The sequence below is a fragment of the Brachypodium distachyon genome, chromosome 4 (assembly GCF_000005505.3).
Source record: "Brachypodium distachyon strain Bd21 chromosome 4, Brachypodium_distachyon_v3.0, whole genome shotgun sequence".
Classification (NCBI taxonomy): Eukaryota; Viridiplantae; Streptophyta; class Magnoliopsida; order Poales; family Poaceae; genus Brachypodium; species Brachypodium distachyon.
This window is the reverse complement of record NC_016134.3, coordinates 9,096,808-9,120,182: the sequence shown is the minus strand read 5'-3', so window position 1 is coordinate 9,120,182 and position 23,375 is coordinate 9,096,808. Positions and strand designations below refer to the sequence as shown.

The window sequence follows — 23,375 nt, the reverse complement described above, 5'->3', positions numbered from 1 at the left end:
GTACAATAATAAGATGTTTTGCTGCATTCTGAACAAAAAAACACAATCTTTCTCTGCATGCTCAGAACATGGTCTTTTGTGCCTGTTTCAGTAGCAGAAATCGATCAGAAACCAGCTCACTTACGCAGGCTGTGCTATGCTCCGGGTGGAATCTGCGTTTCGTGGGATGCTGACATCTAGCAGCGTCGTCGCCTCATAGTAATCGATAAGCCCATGGTTTTGGGCTTTTTGGCCCACTACACCTTGCTGCTTCATGTTCAGGTTCATGGGCAATCTTTTTTTTTTTGCGAGGAGTTCATGGGCCATCCCAACTCAACCGTGCCGCTTGTCGGAATTGGGAACGACACAAGTCATGAGTAAGCAATGAGCCCACGCTCCAATGGTGTCATCTGGCCCATACCCAAAATGGAAATGTCTCTCTCGTCGCCTTCCTCTCGCTCTTCTCTTCCGCCGCCTTCTGCCCCCATTTTCCTCCTCTCCGGCGACCACTCCGCTCCGCTTCCGGCTCCGCCTCCACTCCCCATCCATCTTAGGACCATGGCTTCCTCCATTTCCACACTATCCAAGGCCGGAACGCGTTCCCCCAAGCTTCCGCATGCGCACGGCAGGGCGGCGGCGGCGAAGCGAATTACGCTCGTACGCACGCAGAGAGAGTGAGTGGTTGTTCCTTCAGCCATTAGTTTCCTGTATGTTCTGCACTGCCAAGTTCGATCACCGGGAAAAAAGAGATCTAGAGAGAATTGCATGCTCTGAAATTGATTTCCTGGCGTTAGTTTTCAGAGTGTTGACTGCTTGATCTCATATGCATTTTCGTGTGCCCGTGTAATCCTAAGTTCCTAATGTTATGAAGGATGTATTTTTCTATTCAAATGAATTTGCATCTGCAGCATATAAAGGTAAATTTGAGCCTCCCTCAAACATAAACAAAAAAAAAAGGCAACCTTGAGCCATGCTTTCTTTATTTTCTTATTTCTTTGAGCATAAAACATAAATTTTCAGTGCACAACCAAGCCAAGGGCAACAGAATAGGATACACAAGCAGTTTTTACTTGTAACACTCACTGCTGCTGCTACGCAAGATTTCCCTCCATTTTGATTGCTACTCCCTCCGTTCCTAAATACTCGTCGCTGTTTTAGTGCAAAGGGGTTCATATCCGGAACACGCCTAGAAATTATACTTGGAGCAGGGGATTCAATTAAGTGAGATTCCGAAGCTATAATTTCACCTCTCCCATCTATAGGTTTAGCCAGAGCATAGAAATCTGATTTAGATAACTGGATTTGCACAAAAGGAAACCACAAATTCCATATATCATAGAAATCTAGGATAGAGAAGCTATTTCCTATTCATTGGTACCAATCATGGCTACTTCAATTTTTTTTAATATTTTTGAAGTCATGATCTGAACGAGTCGCACATACACCCTAGCACATGTTCCTCGACGCTGAGGACATCCTTTAAGCGCGGCTGTTTTTCTAGCAGTTCGTATTGGCTGTCTTGCGTTTCTAATAAGTTGTTTAACCGTTGGCATGTTGTATGTATATAGAAAAAGAACGGAGGGAGTAGAATCCAAGAACTTTTGGTTCTGTACTTCCTTTGTACTTTGTACTATGCGTGCAGATCCGAAATAAATTCCATTGCTCCATCACGTCAATTTGTTCAAAAAAATAAATCTTTTCTGTCTTTCTTGCTCTGCCTGCTTGTTGGCCTGCCATCATCTTGTGCTCGCCGCCGGCTGGAATCAGATTTAATCAAATGCCGGCAGGCCGGCATAGGGTAGGGTTGATATATCATTGTATTATGTATATGATCTTTTGATCCATTTGATACCGACTGTTGTCTTGTGTTCATCGTGGCCACCTGTACATAGATATGTCCCTTGTGCATTCTGCAGGAGGACAAAAAGATGCCGGCCATTTTTCTTTGGAGATGCCGACTAACTGTACATGTGAACTTGCATTTTAGGATTTGTTCGATGTCTACAAGATAGAGTTAAATAAATGACAAAATTCCCATTGGCTCGTTTAATCATATGCAGTAACGCGGAGCCTGGTCCATGCTCTTAATTAATTTCCCCTTCGATCAGCACGAGCTGCTCAAGAGCAGAACCGGATTAAAATCCCATCCAACCATCGTGAAGGTAAATATTAATTGGCCAGAACCATATAGCTTTGCAAATCTGTGTTGTCTTGTTTCTCATGTTTATAACTCATTTCTGATCATCTCATTAGCATTCCAGTAACAGAGATGATACTTTGATTATATTACTTTCCAGTAGTGGAGTGAATTCATGGCGATGGTCCTGGATGCTTTTGCATCCTACCTACAAAGCCTGCTGACAGAGATGGCGGCGGAAGAGGTGCACCTGCTGCTCGGAGTCTCAGTCGAGATCGACAAGTTGGGGGACAAACTTAAGGACCTCAAAAACTTCCTCGCCGACGCTGACAGGAGGTACATCACCGACAACAGTGTGCAAGAGTGGGTGGGACTTCTCAAGCGTGCCATGTATGATGCCACGGACATCCTTGACCTATGTCAGCTCAAGGCAATGGAGCGTGGAGCATCCTCTCTAGATGCAAGGTGCTTAAATCCCTTGTTATTCTGTATCCGAAATCCCTTCCATGCCCATGACATCGGCAGCCGCATGAAGAGGCTCAACAAGAGGCTTGACTCTATCAAAGAGCGGAGTGCTGCCTTTGGCTTCATCAATCTTGGGTCTTACGAGGACCGTTGCCGGATTAACATGCATGCCTCTAATCGTGGCAATCCTAGCCGTGAGACATCGGGGAGCTCGACCGGTCGGGTGTGGTTGGAGAGAAGATGGAGGAAGACACAAGAGCACTGGTAAAGATCTTGTTGAGCGAAAAAGAAGGCTACAACAAAATCATGGTGGTTGCCATCGTAGGCGTTGGTGGGATCGGCAAAACCACCCTTGCCAAGAAAGTCTTCAACGATGAAGCCATAAATGCCAAGTTTGACAAGGTAATCTGGTTGAGCATCAATCAATACTTCGACAAGGTTGAGCTCCTCAGGACAGCCGTCACCCTTGCCGGGGGAGACCAGCATAGTGAAAATGCATTAGCTGTGCTTCAGCCAGCCCTTACCGCTGCACTGACAGGGAAGAAACTTTTGCTGGTTATGGATGACGTGTGGAGCCACACAGCATGGGGCGATGTTTTTGAAACGACCTTGGCCTCTGCTGCCGCTCAAGGTAGCCGAATTCTCGTCACTACTAGAGATGAAAGAGTTGCCCGTGGGATGAAAGGTTTGAGGCCGTACCACCGTGTTGACACATTGAATGATGAAGATGCCTGGTCATTGCTCAAGAAACAGGTCTATGTCTAAATTCCATGCTCGTTCCCTAATTGCCAGCTCCATATTTTTGACTAGAGATTGTCATATGGTAAATACACTCGGTCATAAGCTGTGCAATGGGATAAATATGGTCCGGGGTGAGGCAGGTGTTAGACGGGATGATAAAAAGGATATAGGGTGACCGACCACCGTGAAAGCAAGAAGAAGTTGGTTAGCAAAATAATAAAATAGAAAAATAGGGTGGACCAAACGGGATACGAGAATCCACCGTAATTCCAAACACAGCCTAAATAGTCTAGCCAAAAAGCATTGGGTCAATTCCTTGAGATGGACATTTTAGAAGCAGATAGCGTTTGGTTGGGTCGGTAGACAGATGAGAATGTTTTCTGTGAAGAAACATTCAAACAAATATGAAAAATATTACTATTGTATAGTCATCATATAACAAATATAACTCTTTTTTAAGTATAGGTATGCATTATTTATCTATCTGCATAACTTACACGAGACAACTGGTTAATTACTATAGATGATAGATCACTAATTAGCACCTTGGCAACTGTTTGGGTGAGCATGTTATGGCGGTAGTTCCTCATGCCCTAGGTTCATAGTTCCTTTGCCAGTCCGTTCGCACAAAATTAAGTTGTTCTTAGTTCCTTTATTCTTGACGAATTTATTACTAAGGTGGTTTACTTGCGTATTAATAAAAAAAAATGGATACTTGCCACTAACAAACCACACTTTTCTTATAAGGCAAACCGCTCCTTATTAACTTCATCCATTTATACTGCTTGCTTATAGTAATTATCTCAAGCAAGACAAATGGACCTAAGATTGATATGCTTACGGATAGATTGCAAATTGTTGCAAAATGTGGTGGTTTAAACTGCTTCTTGTTAACTCTATCGGTTGAAATCTCTTGCAGGTAGTCTCAAGTATAAAAGATGGGAATGAGATTGACATGTTGAAGGACATTGGGTTGCAAATTGTAGCAAAATGTGGTGGTTTGCCTCTTGCTGTCAAAGTAATGGGTGGACTCTTGTGTCAGAAGAACAGAGAACGCTCTGAGTGGGAGATGGTTGTGAATGATTCTATATGGTCAGTATCTGAAATGCCCGAAGAGCTAAACTATGCAATATATATAAGCTATGAAGATTTGCCTCCTTCCATCAAGCAGTGTTTTCTATACTACTCCCTACTCCCTAAAAATGCAGTTTTCCTCAAAAGTTGCATTATTGGAATGTGGATTAGCGAAGGATTCCTTCACGAAATCTCAGATGATTTGGAAGAATTGGGAAGCAAGTACTATAAGGAGTTGATATTGAGGAACCTTATACAGCCAAAGATAGAGTATATTGATCAAAACTTTTGCACCATGCATGATGTTGTTCGTGCATTTGCTCAGTTTGTGGCTAGAGAAGAGGCACTACCAGCTCACAGTGGACAAACTGGTATCATTAGTAAACTTAGTGCACGAAAGTTTGTTCGATTGTCTCTAGAAAGCGAATTATCAGAATCACATGAGTTAGACTGGAGTTCTTTTAAGGCACAGAAGACACTGAGAACACTAATATCAGTTGGCAATATAAATACGAAGCCTCGTGATTCGTCGGTTGATTTTCCATGCCTACGGACTCTCCACACAGATTCTACAAATGTTGCGTTATTGGTTAAGTCTTTGGATGAACTCAAGCACCTGAGGTACTTGTCGATAGAGAGGTCTGATATATCAAGTCTGCCAGATAACATTGGAAATATGAAATTCTTGCAGTACATTAGCGTGGAAGGATGCAAACAATTTGTAAAAGTTCCACGTAGCATTGTAAAGTTAGGGAAGCTAAGGTGTCTTATCTTTCGTGAAACTAGTATAAGTTGGATACCTAGGGGGTTTTGTGCTCTGACAAATTTGAGGGCACTACATGGTTTTCCAGCTCTAGTGAATGGTGATTGGTCTAGTTTGGAAGAGTTGGGCTCCCTTTCCCTGCTCAGGGCTCTTGGACTGAAGGTACTGGAAAATGTATCAGCTGCAGCTACCTCCTCTGCTACAAAGGTAAGGCTTGCTGAGAAGGTGCACCTTACCTATCTAAGTCTAAGCTGCAGTAGTAGATTGGGAGATGATGGGCTCATTAAAGCGGGAGAAGCCGTCTCTGAGGAAGATCAACGACAAATCGAAGAGGTGTTTGATGAACTTTGTTCTCCCCCTACCTTAGATAGGCTTGAAATCGTAGGATATTTTGGACAAAGGCTCCCAAGGTGGATGATGTCAGCATCAGCATCGTGTCTTAAGAGCTTGAGGATTCTAATGATGAAAGACTTGGCTTGCTGCACTGAAATGCCTGATGGCTTGTCTCAGCTCCCATGTTTGCAATTCATTCAGATCTTACGTGCTCCATCCATCAAACGTGTTGGACCTGAATTTTGGCGACCCTGCTGTCACCTCAGTCCTCGTGCTTCACAGGCGGCAGTTGTGTTTCCGAGATTACACAGGATGGAATTACTTGGAATGGTAGAATGGGAAGAGTGGGAGTGGGAGGAGCAAGTGCAAGCCTTTCCTGTATTGGAGGAGCTTTTACTTGATAATTGCAAACTTAGACGTCTTCCTCCTGGCCTTGCTTTCCAGGGAAAGGCTTTGAAACAGTTACACATGCAACACGTACACCAGCTCAACTTCCTTGAGAACCTTGTTTCTGTTGTCGACCTTCAAGTGCATCAAAGCCCTGACCTGGAGAGGATCACTAATCTTCCCAAACTGCAGAAGCTTGTCATCGTCGAATGCCCAAAGCTGAAGGTATTGAAGGGTGTATGTGCACTGCAGAGGCTTGTTTTGGAGGATTATGGCATGGAAACACTTCCAGAATACATGCGAGGTATAAACCTAAGTCATTTCCAACTAGACTCCAGCCTTGCGCTGCTCATTTCCATAGCCACGGGACAGCCTGGCCCTGAGTGGGACAAGTTCAGCCACGTTCAGAATGTCAAGGCATATGCAAATGGTGGACCAAACAATCCAAGGAAATGGCATGTCTTGTATACAAAAGACCCCTACAACTTGGAGACAAATATCAACCTCTCTTTCATGTGTACAGGTAAATTATATAACTCATTCGTCTTAATTTTTTAGACTGCTCTATTCATTTACCGTGTTCTTTGTCTTATGCATTTCATACGTGTGTTTGCTAGAGTCTAAATATATTCCTATCTTCCTTTTATAGAGTAGGACACTAAAAATATGGTTCTCCCTCCGATCCTAAATTGTTGTCGAAATATTCCATGTATCTAGACGCATTTTAAGAATAAATACATCCATATTTGGGTAAATTGGAGTCAAGAGGAGTATCAGTGACACGATCAAAAGGTTGAATGTATGTAAAGTAAATGATAAGGCCAGTAGGGTGGAGGAAAAAAAATGCTGAAGATATGATTAAGGGTGGAATTGCAAAATGGAAAAAGGATGCATGATAATATGAGTGTAGTATGACAACATGTTTATAGTGTCGGATGGCAAATTAAACAAGGAAGAAAATATGCATTAGTTGTCCAATGACATGATATTTGGTGTAAAGGTTAAATAAATTAATAAATATGACATGCATGAGTAAGAAGTAAAAGCAATGATTTAGATGGGCAGGGATAAGGAGTAAAAATAATATATAGGTCAGGTAGGGATAAGAAGTAAGAATGCTTAATCCTAAGGTTTGGTCTTATCCTAAACCAAGCTAGGGTCACGTTCCTACAGGCAACACAATACTCTGATACCATCTGAAGCGACCGTCCCCGTACAGGGTTCGATCTCTGTGCTTATAGTGCTAGTCCCTGGATCGACTCACTAGCACACACAGTTTCAAGACGAAATATCGAGATACAAAGGTCAAAGTACTTTATTACATCGCATTCATCCAGAATTTAAGAGTACTTACAACCTTGCATGACCCCTTGGGTCAGCATATCAAAATAGAGTTTCAAAAACTAAGCAGCGGAAAGGTAGAAGCAAATGAGCCACAACTACTCCAAGGAGAGAGCATGTTGGAATGTAAGCACGTGCCCCAAACCAACAACGACGAACCTCACTCGTCGTCGGATTCAACTGCATTGTTAATTGCAGCCACTACGTGGTCAATACATTGAATGTATTGGCAAGTTCACCTGAAAATTATAACAGACATAACAATGTACATGCAGTATATGGCAAGGTGGAACCTCACTCGTCGTCGGATTCAACTGCATTGTTAATTGTAGCCACTATATGGTCAATACATTGAATGTATTGGCAAGTTCACCTGAAAATTATAACAGACATAACAATGTACATGCAGTATATGGCAAGGTGGGGTTCAGGCTTTTTGGCGTGGTAGCAGAACATAGTTTACCCTACCACAATTGAATGTTACAATAATGTTAACTAATGGACACCGGGTAGAAACACCGATGCTTCTATTAATCTAAGGACATCGAGTAGACACATCGATGCTCCTAACCCAAGTTCGAACCATTCATTTTATTAAGAAATTAGAATGAGTGAGACCTTCCTTACAGCTCCCAAATTTAGTTGCTCAAAATTGTCCGTAACCGGGGACACGGCTAAGTACTTAGTTTGACACTCTCGAGAGGTTGTACACATTCCCCACAAGAAATCGACGTGTTAATCCCTTGCTGTCCTCAGGGTAGAGTAGCAACGGCATCGATTACAAGAATCTTCAGAACATAATCCCCCAGACCACCTGAGGGACCCGCGCTCCCACCTACACAGTTACATCATTACAATCCCTCGGATCTGGGTTCATATTTCTTACTCCATCCAGCCAGAGCCCATTTAGCATGTGGTTGTGCTAGAAGCTACTAGACAGGAAACTAGTCCAATCTCTGGTTACCCCGGGTGGCATTCTACATTTGCGACGCAAGCGCTCCCCGAATCCACAGGGAGACGTCCATGGACGATCCCTTCCCGAATCCACGGGGAGTCGACTCAGAGGGACCCATAGAAATGGACCTGGCGTCGCATAACATCTCAAAAACTCAAAGCCGCCCACCCAGGATGATTCGTTAAAGTAGTTTTTGCCTGGTTTCCAAAATGCTCCACATTAACAGTTTCATGGTAATTGAGATTACCTCCCACGTATACTAACATAGCATAGCAATCAACTACTTACGATGGTGATTGGTGGAAAGGTAATGGCATAGGTATCCTACTCTACTAGGACAAAATATAGCTAGCATAGATACGAGTAATATCCCTTTTAATACAAACTACACAACACTAGTGCATAAGTATTTAAAATAAGAAATTGTAATGGGCATTTATGATCAAAGTGAACTTGCCTTGATAGCAGTTAGAGTTCAAACACTCGTCACAATCGCACGGTTCGCTTTCCGAGTAAACTATAATAAACAAGCATACACATACATAAACAAACAGTTCACAACACGACAAAAGAAAGTATGCTACGATGCAATGCAAGCATGTCACATGATTTGGTTTATTTTATTCGACAAGAAAGGTTTTAGTTTCACATACTCACTAAAACAATCCTCTGGTCAAAAAGGATTAAACCAATTAATTTTTAAAACCACAAGTTAAAAGCAAGGTTTACAAAAGGGTTTTAAAAGCTTAAAACAAAGTTTTATTAGAATCAGCCCACTAATTAAATCAAAATTTTATTTCTTTGTTCCAAATGAACAGAGGACAATAAACCAAAATTTTGGGCACGGGTTTCAAGTAAAAAGGATTATTAAAACAAAAGATATGAATTAAATAGCATTAAAAGCCTTTCTGTAATTTGACTGGGTTTAGATTATTCAAAATTAAAATTAAATTATGCCAAAAGATTCTACGGGCTGAGAGCTTTCCAAAAAGGTGTAGAACATCAAATTTGGCCAAACGTATTAAAAGATATGAGCATTTGAATTTCCAGGGGTTTTTCTGTAAAAATGCCATTTACTCAAACCGGGAATTAAGTTTTAATTTTTATCCGTGACACGTGGCATGCTGTGATTGGATGGTACCGGTTCGGGGTTAAAAATAAATCGCGACCATCGGATCTAACTTAAAATACAAAGACGGCCTAGATCGAAGGATACCCCTTCGATCGGGTTGATCTAATCTCGGCCGTTGGCCGAGATCTAACGGTCAGGGGAGGTTCCGGCCTCACCTCCGGCGGCGAGGGTTCCGGTGAGCGGCGGCGACGGCTCGGGGTGGCGGCGCGGGGTGTTTCGGTGGCCTTCGGGCGTTGGTGAAAAGCGCGGACGGGGCGGCTCGTCTTGGTGAAGAAGATGGCCCGCGTCGCCTTCGCTCGGGAACGTCGGAGACGTCGCCTAGGACGACGGGAATGCGACGGCGGCGGCGAAGCTTTGGCTCGTCGGCGTCGGGGAGGCTGCGGTGCACAAAAGGGCGAAAGGAGCGCGTCAGGAGATGCGCAAGGGGGAGGGGAAACGAAAAGAAGAGGAGGGAAGGACGATGCCGTACCGGTTCGACAGCGGTGACCAAAAACGGGCGTCAGCGGCGAGCTTCTCCGGCGACGAATTTTGGCAGCGTGGGCGCGAGGCGAGTGAAAATGGAAGAGGGGAACAGCAGAGGAGGCTTCGGACTTTATAGGGCCGCGCATGGAAGGAGGAGGGAAGCACGGGAGTGATGGCGCGGCGGGGTCACGGTCGGGGAGGGCGCGCGGGCGTCGCGCGCGTGACGGGCTCGGCTTTCCTTTGGGTCAGTGGCAGCTCGGGCGCGCACGCAGCGCGGGCGGGACTGCGGTCTGGCTGGGCCGGTCGGGCGCGCGGGTGAGTCGGGCCGGTTCGGTCCAGTTGGCTGGGCCGGTCCGTTTCTTCCTTTTTTTTCCTTTCCCTTTTTCTTTTTCTGTTTTTCCTTTATAACTTTTGATTTTGAACTCCAAATAAATTCAAATAAATTCCAATTTTTTTGTAAAATCATATTATAATATGATTCAACTTTTGGGACTATAAATCCTTCCAAATAAAATATATAAAAATAGTTTTGTCCTATAAATGCGTTTAGGGCTTCATAACTATTTAAATAAAATAATTTTTCAACTCCAAATAGATACCAAAAATTATGGGGTAGCTCATTTATGCAATAAACCCCTTTTATGATCAAAACCTTATTGGTTTAAAAACCAAAACTCAAATGGTCAAAAAGGCTAAGGTTTTAAAATAGTAGAAACTCTTTTTAAAACCCTTTTTTTTGGAATTCAAAACAAGATTCAAAATGCAAATGTGGCATGATGCTCATGGATGTAATGCATAAGAAAGGGTTTCAAATTTTGGGATGTTACAGAGGGAGTAGTAAATAGTAATGTCATCATATATATCACTAGCTTTTCTTGCTCGAATACTAGAAAATGCAACTTCAGTTTTAATAAGTACTACATACCCTCCTTTTTGAAAATAATAAATGTAGTACAGAGTACTAGTTATATTGGTTGTGTAATGTCTACTTTGTTTAAAAGAAGAATACCACTTTCTATTTGGCTGGGTTCTGATCCTGCATGTTTCTAAATATCTGGTGTTCATTTCTTCCCCTAGATTACATTGAGGTTAACAAATTAAGAGTAGAACAATTGTATTTCCTTATATAAATAAAGTTGAATAGTCTATTCGAATACTGTTAAGACTATAGATATTGCCTTGCAAGTTATGGATTCTGTAACCACTTTTGCATTTTCTTCTCATACAGGAACCTTATCTCTTTTCAAGGACGCACAAAGATTTGAGTCCGTCCTCAAAATGACAAGAAGAACCTTCAGCTACATCTGCAGCTTGGTGAAGGTGCAATCTTTGGAAGATATGAACAGCTACACCTTTACTGATGGGAGGGTGCTGTGTTTAGAAGATCGAGTAGCCATTGCGCTGATAATGCTCAACTCTGGCGAGCCACTGGAGGCCGTAGCGTTGTCTGTTGGTGTGAACGAGTCAACCATCTCGCTGGTAACAGAGAGGTTTATTGATGCTACGTGGGAGCAAGCAGATCACCATTTGAACTGGCCAGGCTCCAGTGAAATAGAGAAGGTCAAGTCCATGTTTGACAAGATTCACGGTCTCCCAAACTGCTGCGGTATTATATGTACAACGCACATCATATTTGGATCACAAAACTGCAATAATGAGACGAATGACGATATTATAGTGCAAGTCGTTGTTGATCCAGATATGAGGTTCAACAACATTTGGTTGGGAGGGTCAGATGCCATGAACCAGATGAGCCTTTTGCACGACTCTCAGTTCTTCAAGGAGTGTGACGCGGGTGCTTTGGTAAATGGCAGCAAGCTCGAGTTATCATCCAATGGGTCAGAAGAAGTTGAGGAATATGTAATTGGTGCTGCAGGATACCCTCTTCGTCCTTGGCTCCTCACACCTTACAAGCAGCAAAACATGGATGAACTCTTGGATTCTCAAGTGGAGTTCAACCGGAGACACTCTGCAGCTCTAACCTTTGTCCTGAAGGTGTTGGCAAGGTTGAAAGACACATGGAAGTGCCTGCATGGAGGGATGTGGCACCCGGAAGATCCAAAGGAGCTGTCTCGGGTAATCTATGTGTGCATCACGTTGCATAACATAGTGATAGACATGGAGGAGGCGCCCATGGTGAGGCCTCTTGTGGTGAATTACAGCAAGCGAGTGCGCAGATTAGCAGATGAGGATGCTGTCAGTGTAAGGGATTTACTGTCGCAACATTTTATCGGAAGGTCCTCCCAATCTCAAGGTAAATTAAAGCACATGCTACTGGGCAAATCTTACTTTGCTTTCTAGGTTGCTTTGTACACTTGGTTTCTAAAGTCCTTCCAGTACATTAGCCTTGCAAGTTTGGATTCTGTAACCACTTTTGCATATTTTCTTTTCATGCAGGAACCTTATATCTTTTTGAGGACTCACAAATGTTTGAGTCTGTCCTCAAAATGACAAGGAGAACCTTCAGCTACATCTGCAGCTTGGTGAAGGTGCCGTCTTTGAAAGATATGAACAACTACACCTTTATTGATGGGAGGGTGCTGTGTTTAGAAGATCGAGTAGCTGTCGCTCTGATAATGTTGAACGCTGGCCAGACACTGGATGACGTGGGATCCTCTGTTGGTGTGAACAAGTCAACCGTCTCACTGGTAACTGAGAGGTTTGTTGATGCTATGCGGGAGCGAGCAAGGCACCACATGAAGTGGCCAGGTTCTGGCGAAATGGAGAACGTCAAGTCCAAATTTGACAAGATCCTTGGTCTGCCAAACTGCTGTGGTGTTGTACATACAAGTCACATCCCATTTGGATCAGAAAACTGCGACCATGAGAGAAATTTCTGTGTGCTAATGCAAGCCGTCGTCGATCCAGATATGAGGTTCAGAAACATTTGGCAAGGATGGTCAGACAGGACAAACCAGTTGGGTCTTTTGCACAACTCTGAGCTCTTCAAAGAGTGTGAAAACGGTGCTTGGCTTAACGGAAGCAAGCTAGAGGTATCATCAGAAGGATCAGAAGTTGGGGAGTATGTAATTGGTGATGCAGGATACCCTCTTCTCCCCTGGCTCCTAACACCTTACCAGCAGAAAGACACGGATGACCAATTGGACTCACAAGTGGAGTTCAACCGGAGACACTCCGTAGCTGTAAGCTTTGCGCTGAAAGCGCTGGCAAGGTTGACAGACACATGGAAGTGCCTGCATCGAGGGAGCCCGAAAATCCCATGTGAGATGTGGAAGGCAATCCAGGCCTGCTGCATGTTACATAACATAGTGATAGACATGGAGGAGGCACCCATGGCGAGGGACTACAAGGTGAATTACAGCGAGCAAGTGCGCGGGATATCAGAAGAGGATGCTGCCAGGGCAAGGGATTTACTGTCGGAGAACTTCATCAGAAGGTCATCCGAATCTCAAGGTAATCTCATTTTCACAAATGGTCCTAGCTAAATGTTACTTTGCTCGCTAGGTTGCTCTCTCTGCTTGGTTTTTTCATATTAATGTCCACCTGTTGGTTCCACCATTAATTATTCTATGTCTACTTAGGCCTCTCAGCAAATCCATCCGGGTCAGGGATTGAAATCTCAGGGGATCAACAGGACTCATGAAGTAGCATCATCCGACAGCAAGAGGAAGGGTGACAGTGTTGGAAAGGTGATGGTCATCAGCATGGGGAGATGTGAGGAGCTGGTCTTCACGGATGTCTTTTGATTCAATGCTGCTGCAGGTAGAAAAAGAAAAAGGGCTGGACAATAATCTTGGATTTTAATTACAATCACCTCTTTGGCTACCTAGTTACTGGCTGCTTAAAGCATTACTAATTGTTACTAGCTGCTGAGAAAAAAGAGAATGTAATAATATCCAAAGACATGGTAACAATTCGTGTGTGTTTTCCTGTGCCATTCACTTTTCTTATTTTAACAAATATAGCAGACATTAGTGTTTGCGGTTGTGTGCCAGATCCACGGCGGATCCATTATATGCTGCGCCCAATCCACGGCGGCGCGGCGGCCGGCGGCGGCCACAGAAGGACTTGCCAAGCCACGGTGAGTGATCCCGATTACTTCATCCTTTTTCTGTCCGTGCGAATTCCTTTTTTTGCCAGCCGATTTAATTGTTTCTGCAAACACTTCCACATGAGTATTTTTTTGGTATTCTCAACAAGTTCTCAACGTAGCTGTACCTCATCAACATGTGAGACGACTTTGAACAAAGGATTCTTCCACATGGAGCCGCGGGTAGCTCATTCTAAAATAAACAAACTTACCTTGCAAGTATAGATTCCTTGACTTGAATGAGTCCTAAAGAATATATCAATCTACATCTAGCTAACTGAGTACTCCTTCCGTCCAACAAATGATGTCTTAATTTTGATTAAATTTAAATGCATCTATACACTAAGTCATGTCTAGATACATTCAAATTTTGACAAACTTGAGACATCCTTTGTTGGACGGAGGGAGTACTAAATTAAACTCAACTACACTTGTTCGCATCATTTTTTTTTTTGCTTCAACTAGTCAGAGGCTTGGAATGAAATGTACTCCTATATACATATCAACTGGAGTAGCTAGATTCTTATGGCACTAGAGAGGTGTCATTGCACCGCTGACCAGCTACATATTAAAAGTACAAGACGGAGCAACCACAAAAAAGATAGATGGGCTAGAAAATCCCACAAAAAGCAAAACATCTGGCCATTGATTAACTACTAGACCCACCAAACTAACCATCACAACCGTCCGATGCCTCCTCATGTTGCGTCAAGTGCCACTGCAGCCCGATCCGCTCCGGTCGCGCATGCAGCCGCATCCAGCCCTAGCTATCCCGGTGTCACGCTCTCCAGAAGATGCAGCGATCTGGCGGCTCTCCTCTCCAGAAGATGCAGCGATCCGGCGGCAGCCGTGGACACCGCAGTAGTCTTCTCCGATGGTGCCGGCCCCCTCTCCCTGCATCGAGCTATCCCCGTCTCACGCTCTCCTGAAGATCGATGCCGCGATCCGGCGGCAGCCGTGGACACCGCAGTCTTCTCGGATCCGATGGCACCGGCCCTCTCCCTCTCCCTGCATCATGACCTGCTTGTGTAGTCTTCTCCATCGTTCTCTATGCGTTGATGCATCACCACCTGCTAACTCTATCGTGCTCTACATCCTTGGTGCTTCGACCAGTAACAGGGTGTGTTAACTCTGTTGGGGGAGTTCCACGCTTTGACAAAGACGTCACCGCTGCATGCTGCTTGAACGTCCTCACACGCCATCAGGATCAGATCAATGACTGTGTAAGATGTGCTTGGTACAAAGAACCTCTCAATTGTGTTATGTATATACGGGCAGAAATCTACCTTTTAACCCTTCGGTGTCTCTGGTACAAGACCATCGACTGCTGTCAGCTGACTAGGATATAAAGGCTTGCAGGCTGCAGCCCAACTACAACCACAGCCATTAATTTTTGAATGATCGATCAGGCCGGCTTCATTAGTACCTCACGCCAAAGAGCAATATTACCAAGGTAATAAACTTTTTAGCATAACAATTTTAATGACTCCCCCCCCCTCTCTCTCTCCAGGCCGGTTTGCAAGAGCAAAATTTTGGGTTGAAAGAGGAAGTGGTGAGATATCATTAGAATTTATTGGTGATTCACTCAGGAAGTCACATGCCGGATTCTTTAATCCTGATGAAGCTAGATTATTGTAATTACAATGATGCATAATTGTATCTTTCATGGTGGTTAAATCTACGTTAGAGGTAAGATAACATGGAGTATACTTTGTAGCTTGATAAAATGTTACTACAAGAGGGCGCACATATGAAATTTAGAATCTATAACATATATTTTAATTCTGTGCATCATGGTTAACTGCAAACTAAGGACCACGTATTATTTTCCCTATATCATAGCAAATTGGTTCACGACCTTTTTTTTCCACAGATCAGATGTCCAAGGCTGGAAGCATATGTAAACATAAGTGCTTGTGTTATTCCAGAGAGTTTGTAGATCGGGAGCTGCCTGATCATTGAAGACCAGCGATATAGCACACCCTATTAGAAGCATAATGTTTACACAAAGGAGGTTCGCTTTCTTCCTTTTTATGTCCTGTGGCTCATGTTGCGTTTGTACACGAAAGAAAAATTGATTTATTTCAAATATTAAAAGTTGCTGCTTTCGAATGAATGTTTGTTTTCATGTTGTTGCATTCTATGCACTTATGATTGTATTATATATGATACGTGAGTGGCTAATAGGGAGACCATTTGGTTAGTGATTAATTAGCAATCATACATGGCCTTATTTTAAGTATTTAGTCGAGGCAAAAATATTAGGTGAAAAAGGTGAAAACACCCTCTTCCTGTGCAAGCTGCACAAATAACTCTGACAAAACCATGTGTATACGTTTCAAACAAATTCTCAGAAGGATAGATATGTTGGAGAAGTGATGTTCTATAAACATGCAAAAAAATAATTTGGGAGGAGTTAACAGAAACAATATTATACAAAATAGTGCCAAAAAGTGAACAATCATTTATTCATTTTGAATTTCTTTTTCCTCCTTATGTCAAATGCAATTTATTTTGACTTAAGTTTTACTTTAAATCTATACAGAACATCACTTCCCCAACATATGCTATTATTTTGAACTTTCTTGGAACTTTTGCTATGGCTTTCATGTAGTTCTCACCGTAATGGTGGTTTCAACCGAAATTTAATAGTCAGATTACTTTTGTTAGTTAGAGTACTTTGTTAGTTATGATAAAGCGTACGTATAATATGTTTCTAACGGGTTTGTCCTAGCTAGACATGACTTCAAAGTTCACGCCATTGCACTCTATTCTGTTTTATCACTAGACTTGCACAGCCAAAACAAATGTGTGTGTATATCATATATATCTGACTACTACTTGCAAGTTGGAAGCTGAATATGTTCATGTTTCAAGACATTGTTATTTTTTTTACTAACATGCAATACACCTTCCTATTTGGTTTTTCCCAAATACCGACTCAATCACGTGTTTTCCTTCAAAAAAAAATCAATCACGTCTGCGTATGAAACACGTACACAAGCTAACACAAAGTGCTTTGTCATTAACGGTATGAGAGGAAAAAAAATGCATTTTGGTATGAGCATGACTCACTTCTCCTAGCCACGGATGGTCCACCCATCCTGAGGCCGCCTCCGAGACCTAGATTCCCCATTGAGCCAACATCTCTAACTATTTCTCATGCAACTTATACTTAGGAAAACCGGAATTCAATAGAATCTGTATCATTGAGCAAGTAAACCATTTTCTGTCGTCAATTGGACTTAAGATATCTATTTTGATATTATTGTAATAGAAATAATAGTTTATACATGGTACCAATGAAAAACAATTCCCAGTACCACGCACCCTGCCTGCTGCTTACATGTTACATAAGTTATATTTTTTAAACGTTCAAATTTAAAATGTTATGTATTTTGAAATGAAATAAGTAAATAAGAGGAACAAAGATCTAGAAATTATGTTTCTTCCACTTTTTACCTATCAATGCGGAGGAATTCTTTAGTCTTTCCACTTCACTAAGAAATTTTATTATTACTCAATTCAAAAGCTCATCTATAATTTTGAATAGTTATAGCACCAAAGTTTCATATGTTTTTTATCGGCCCGCCAATGGTTTGTAAGACCCTTGAATTCTAATATAATATCACATTTGATAGATCTTTGGAGTTGTACTAACTAAAAATCGTTTAGCAATTTCTATAGTGGAATCCATCTATTTACGAACCACAACAGATAAATATTTGTATATGTATTTTACATATAATACTGCATTCCAGCGCACATACCATGTATGAATTTTAAGCTTTTGTACAAACCTAATATTACACACGCTATGTGCTAGCTTGAGATCTCAACTTTTGTTCAGCCGTATCATATTACACGCTCGAGCGACCTATACAAAGTGGAGTAGTACATATGATGTTTTTGTAAATGGCATAAAAACTATATATAATAGTACTTCCTCTATCCAACAAAAGATGTTTCAAGTTTGTCAAAATTTGGATGTATCTAGACATAACTTAGTGTTAGTAAAAGTTGAGACATCCTTTGTTGGAAGGAGGGAGTACACAAATTAAAACTTTATCTATGTTTTTGTGATATTTCATATATATGGCATAACATTGCAATGGCAATAAAACAATATTATACATGATACCAAATATTTATTATTTTCAAAGATTTTTAGCACATTAAATGATGCCCTCGCATTTGCGAGGGCCCACATACTAGTGTGATGAATAATAGCAATTCCTTACGTGCTTGTCATTACTTAAAGTGCAGCTGATCATCTTAGTTGTCATCTTGCTCTCCATCCCGTGCAGCAGCCCGCCGAGCAATTCTGACTTTCGGATCGATCTGGCACCAGTGCTTAGTTAAGATTAGATGTAGCGTACTTCATTTATTTTCTGTGAGTTAGTTAACAGCATGTGGATGGATGGATGGGTTGACAAGCAAGACTACTCAGCAAGTTAACATATGCCAGAGATAGAATATCTTTTATTTAGGGAACAAAGGGAGTATGTAATGTGTAACTTTGGATTGTATTTATTGGTGATGAGCTTTTATGTTTCAATAAATTGATACAAACCATCGCAAAATGGTGCCCCCATCCATTCATGAACGCCGCGCAATCAGGTTTAGGAAATCTTTTTTTTGACTAAAACGGCAGTGCCGATTCATTACTTAAGAGATGGGATATAACACGCGCCAACCGCAAATTAAGGGGGGGGGGGGGGGGGGGGGACAAGGACCGAACAAGAGCTACGGCTAAACAAGAGTTAGGGCTAGACTAGACTTAGACTAGAAACGAAAAAACCGAGCACCTCTGGGGGGCGGACGGTCTGGAACCAAGCTGTTCTATCCATCAAACCACCTCGACACCACGTAGCCCGGCCGCGCGCCACAGCCGGATCTCCTCGGCGATAGCCTCAGCAACCGAGCCGGGGGGCGACCAGTGGAGTGGAAGATGTGCTGGTTCCGCTCCAACCAGACGAACCACCAAGAAGCCATGACGATGCTGCAGAGGCTCTCCTTGTCTGCAGCGCCGCGAGCGCCATCCACCATCTGCGCCCACCAAGAGAGGACGTCGCCCGCAGGAGGGGCACGTTGGATGAGGTGCACCAACCGGAAACGCGGGAGGAGCGAGCGCCACACCTGTCCCAGGTAGGAGCATTCGGCGAAGATGTGATGGGCAGTCTCCGGGCGAAGGAAACACAGCTGACAGCTCGGCTTGTGAGCGATGTTTCGCTGGGCCAGTTGATCCGCCGCGAGACATCTCCCAAGGCACGCGAGCCAGGCGTGGAACTTAAGCTTGGGCGGAATCCTAGTACACTAGACCAGCATCGCCATGGGAGAGGTGATGCTGCCGAGAAATTGCATCTTGTAGGCGCTCGACGCGGTGTACGAGCCTAATCTGTTGAACTTCCAGCGCAGAACGTCCTCGCCGTCAAAGAGCTGGAAATGTCGCAGCTGCATCCAAAGGTCGACGAACTGCACCAGGACCGCCGGGGGCGGGTCCTGCTTAATGGCCCGGATCCACGCAAAACTCTGCAGGCACCAGCCACCAACGCCTTTCTCTTGCCCGAGTGCGAGAAGAGCAGCGGAAACCGCGAGTACAGAGGGCATCCATCAAGCCACGGGTCGAACCAGAACGACGCCTTTTCACCATTGCCGACCAGCACCAAGGAGCTAGCCTCAAAGAGCGCACGAGTGGATGGATCCTGCCCGAAGATGCCGTCCTGGGCCGGGACGCCCCAGCTCCTCCAGAGCCCGCGAACCCGCAACGCAGCGGAGTGACGCTGCAGGATGCCGAGGCCACCGAAGACTTTGGACGAGCAGACCCGGCGCCAGGCGACCAGGCACTTCGCCCTGTAAGACCCCGGGACCGAAATTATACAATTTAGCCCCAAATTGCTAACCTTGCATAATTCAAGCCTCAGGTTCTTAACCTACGATAAACACTTCAATACTTACACGCATTAATGTGCTCATCGCAGGATTTTGCAACATGAATATCATTACCAAAACTCTATAAAAGAGAGTAATTACAAACTCATACAAGGAGCAGAATAACAATTATTACAAAGAGAGGACACATGTCCCAACATTACATCATTACATCAGCGGAAGTCGAATTATGCCTGAGTACGGACAAGAATACAGCATGGCCTGAAGAGGCTGGAAGCTGGAAGGAAACCCGCTACGAGTCTCAGAACCCTGATCTGGATCTCCTGGCTAAACATCGAATCCAACGTCGTGCGCCACGAAGAAGCTAGCGGCTCACCTGCTCTGCTGGAACCTCTGAAGAAAACAACGTTGCAAAGCAACTGAGTACAAAGTACTCGCAAGACTTACAGGGAGATCTATGCTAGTATGCAACATGTCTCAAAGGAGGGATAATATGGTGGGGTTATGCAGCAGCAAATATATCTGGAGGGACACTCTATTAACAACGTCTAAGTAGAGGATGAGAAGCGTCTACTAGGGTGAAAGGTGATTAACCTATTTACTAAACACCAAACAACACAATCCTCATATCACCCCCTCAACACCCTGTGAGGAAGCAATCCAAAGGACACTCACACTTAAGCAGTTTAAGCATATCCATGATTAAGGCTAATTACTACTCAAGTTTAAGAGATTAAGTTAATTAACTGGTATGAGTCTCTATGATCAAGTAATGACCAATCAAGTCATCCATAACCGCGGACACGGCTTTCCGAAAGATTTATTCCTGCAGGGTGTGCCAATTTACCCGTACACGTTCGTCCAACCCTTATTGCCACTCGAGTAGGAACACACAGAAAGGTGTGTCGGCAGGATTGGGCGACACGACGTTTCCAAGCCCCACAACTAATTCAGGGAACCACCCAACTGAGTCTAATCTGAAACGAGAGCCCGGCCAAAGCGTCGTACGGACTCAAGAGTTGCGGGAATAGCTGGTAGTGGTTCAGTGTCCGCAGAATGACCACTCCAGCGTGTGTCGCAGTCCTATATGAATGCAAAGTCACCAACAAGTCTTCACGAACCTCTATGTGCATGCAATGCAAATGCCAAATGGAACATCCGAACTATGTGGCCCCTGAAAAAGCTATGAAACGAGTACTAAGCCGAGGGGGAACCCATATATTCTCCCACGAGCGGTTAGCACGAAGTTTCTTGGATGGGCGAAAACGAGAACTCAGTCCTTAGGTCGGCGCCAATGGAACAAATCACCGATGCGTTAGAGCACGGCCTCCCATCGTGCCTTGTTACAGTTTAATATCATATCACAGTTTAATAATTGCAATTTAAACATAAAGTGGCATGTGGATGTAGCAATTGTGAAACCCCAAATAAAAGGACACCAGACTCGCAACTAAGCATGTCATCTAATGACCAAGAACTAGGGCAACAACAAACATGTGACATGGTAATAGGATAAGAAACAAGACAACAGGCACTTGAGTAGAGCTGAATAAAGCTATGCAATTCTAGAGGCATCGTGACAAGACCGAGATCGTAACTTAATACAAGATTGAGGGAGAAGCAATAGGTAGAATTAACATGGTCAAAGAAGGGCTGCTTGCCTGGAGTACTCAATTGCCCGGAATTGAGCAAGAATCCTGGAAAAAGAACACAGGTGTAGTCGTCGTCGTAGGAATCGAAGACTAGCGAGAAAGAAGCAAATACACCACATAAAAGGAAAGAATAAGCATGCAAGATACACAAGTTAATTGATATGCGCAATCAAAGAATGATGCGTGGCATAGGGATGATGCATGTCATATTAAGGAATCCGAAAATAAATCCGATTTACAATTCACCAAGTTAAATGAAGTCCCAAACATCTACACATAGCATCTAAACAACTCCATATGCAAGGAATAGAGTTTAATTGATTAACTACACACCACAATGTGATAGTTGTATTAGCATGCATGACAATGACATAAATAGATGCGATGCATGCTTTAAAACAAGAACAACACAAGGATCCGACTAGGTCGGGGTTGCACACGCCAACGAGGTACCTGCAACTATCGATACTATCAGTACATACACGGCATCTCATACAACACATGAATATCATCGGTCGCAACCTACGGATCTACACCGAAGAACGGTCAGTTTACGGGACGGTCGCTCGTTATACCTTGGACATGTGCGGCGTCGCGTGGTAGACGTAGTCGACGTAGAGAAAGTAGTCGTATGGGCGAGGTAGTCGTACACGTGGTCGACGTAGTCCAAGTAGTTGTTCACGTAGGCGACGTAGTCGTTCATGGAAAGATAGTTGTTCAATTCGTCGTGGTCGTAGTCACGGACTTGGGCAGCGCCACGGCACACACGGGGCAGCAGCACAGTCGCAGAACAGCAAGTACCAGTGGCAACAGCAGCAAGCAGCAGGCGGCTGACAAACGGGGCCCACGCATAAGGGAAACATTTTTAGAAAAACAGAAAAGAAAAAAAAAGAAGAAGGCCACGGGCCTGCTGGACTTGGGCTTGGAGAAGATGGGCCAGCAGGGGGCTCGGCTGGGCCTGGCGAGTTGGGCCGCAAGAGGTGGAGGCAGCGCGGGGGAGCAAGGCAGGCGGCGCCGGTGGGGAGCAGCAGGCAAGGACGCTCGGCGGTGAGGTGGCGCGCGCGAGGGGCGGACGCGGGCGACGCGCGCGACGGCGCGGTGGAGGGCGGAGCAGAGGGAGGCGCGGGCAGGCGGAGCGGTCGACGGGGAGGAGGAGCAGGGAGCTTGGCGCCACGGTGGATGGCGAGCACGCGCGCAGGGGGGTCGCCGGCGCAGAGGAGCTTGGGCGAGGTGGAGACGCGCGGGGAGCGAGGGCGAGGAGCTCGGGCAGGAGGCGCGCGCGCGGCCGGGGTGAGGAGGAAGGGAGGCGCGGCCATGGAGGAGATCGGCTTGGGGATTTCTTCGGGAGGAAGAAGAAGAGAAGGGAAGAAGAACTGGCGGCGGCAGGAAAAGAATTAGGGAGAGAAAGAAAAAGAGAAAGAAGAAAAGGGGAAAAAAGGGGAAAAGCTAGGCTTTCGGTTTAGTGGGTTTTTGAGCCAACAAAATCCTCAAACAAAATACTGGCTTCGTAATTTTTGATTTTGAAATAGATAAGAAACAAGTGGCTAGGTCTAATTAAACCCGGAATTACTTTTGTCAAAAACAAATTAGAATTTGTACAAAAATAAGTTTTTTTGGCTTTCGCGAACACGCGAAAAGGCAAACACATGAAATGACAACTTTTATGCAAGCGAAAATAGTTTCATGCGACATGATGCTAATGACATGGCAAAATGTTGATGATGACATGAGCATGACAACATGATGACAACAAATAAATTACAAACAAGTCCAAAAGGGCTTAAAAGGAAAATGGTTACTCTCGGATTGTTACATGCCCCCACAACCTGGTCCGACCCCGCCCACAGGAAGGCGCAGCGAAGCTTATCAATTTGCTTGATCACCCAAACCGGGTTGCGAAGGACTACCATCTGGTAAGTAGGCAGGGCCGAGAGCACGGCGTTGATGAGGACCAACCTGCCCGCACGGTTGAGGAACTGCCCCTGCCCCCCAGCCAATCTTCTGCTCACCT

The 23,375-nt window shown here is 44.2% G+C and overlaps 1 long non-coding RNA gene and 1 pseudogene across 1 annotated transcript; one reads left to right on the top strand and one right to left on the bottom strand.

Annotated features, from left to right (window-relative positions):
- Positions 1–429: 429 nt before the first annotated feature.
- LOC100833608 lies at positions 430–18,351 on the top strand (annotated as a pseudogene).
- Positions 18,352–21,319: 2,968 nt separating this feature from the next.
- LOC112268751 lies at positions 21,320–22,744 on the bottom strand. The gene is made up of 2 exons (XR_002960184.1): positions 21,940–22,744; positions 21,320–21,454 (listed from the first exon to the last, which is right to left on the bottom strand). It is a non-coding gene; the product is annotated as an uncharacterized LOC112268751 (long non-coding RNA).
- Positions 22,745–23,375: the final 631 nt, after the last annotated feature.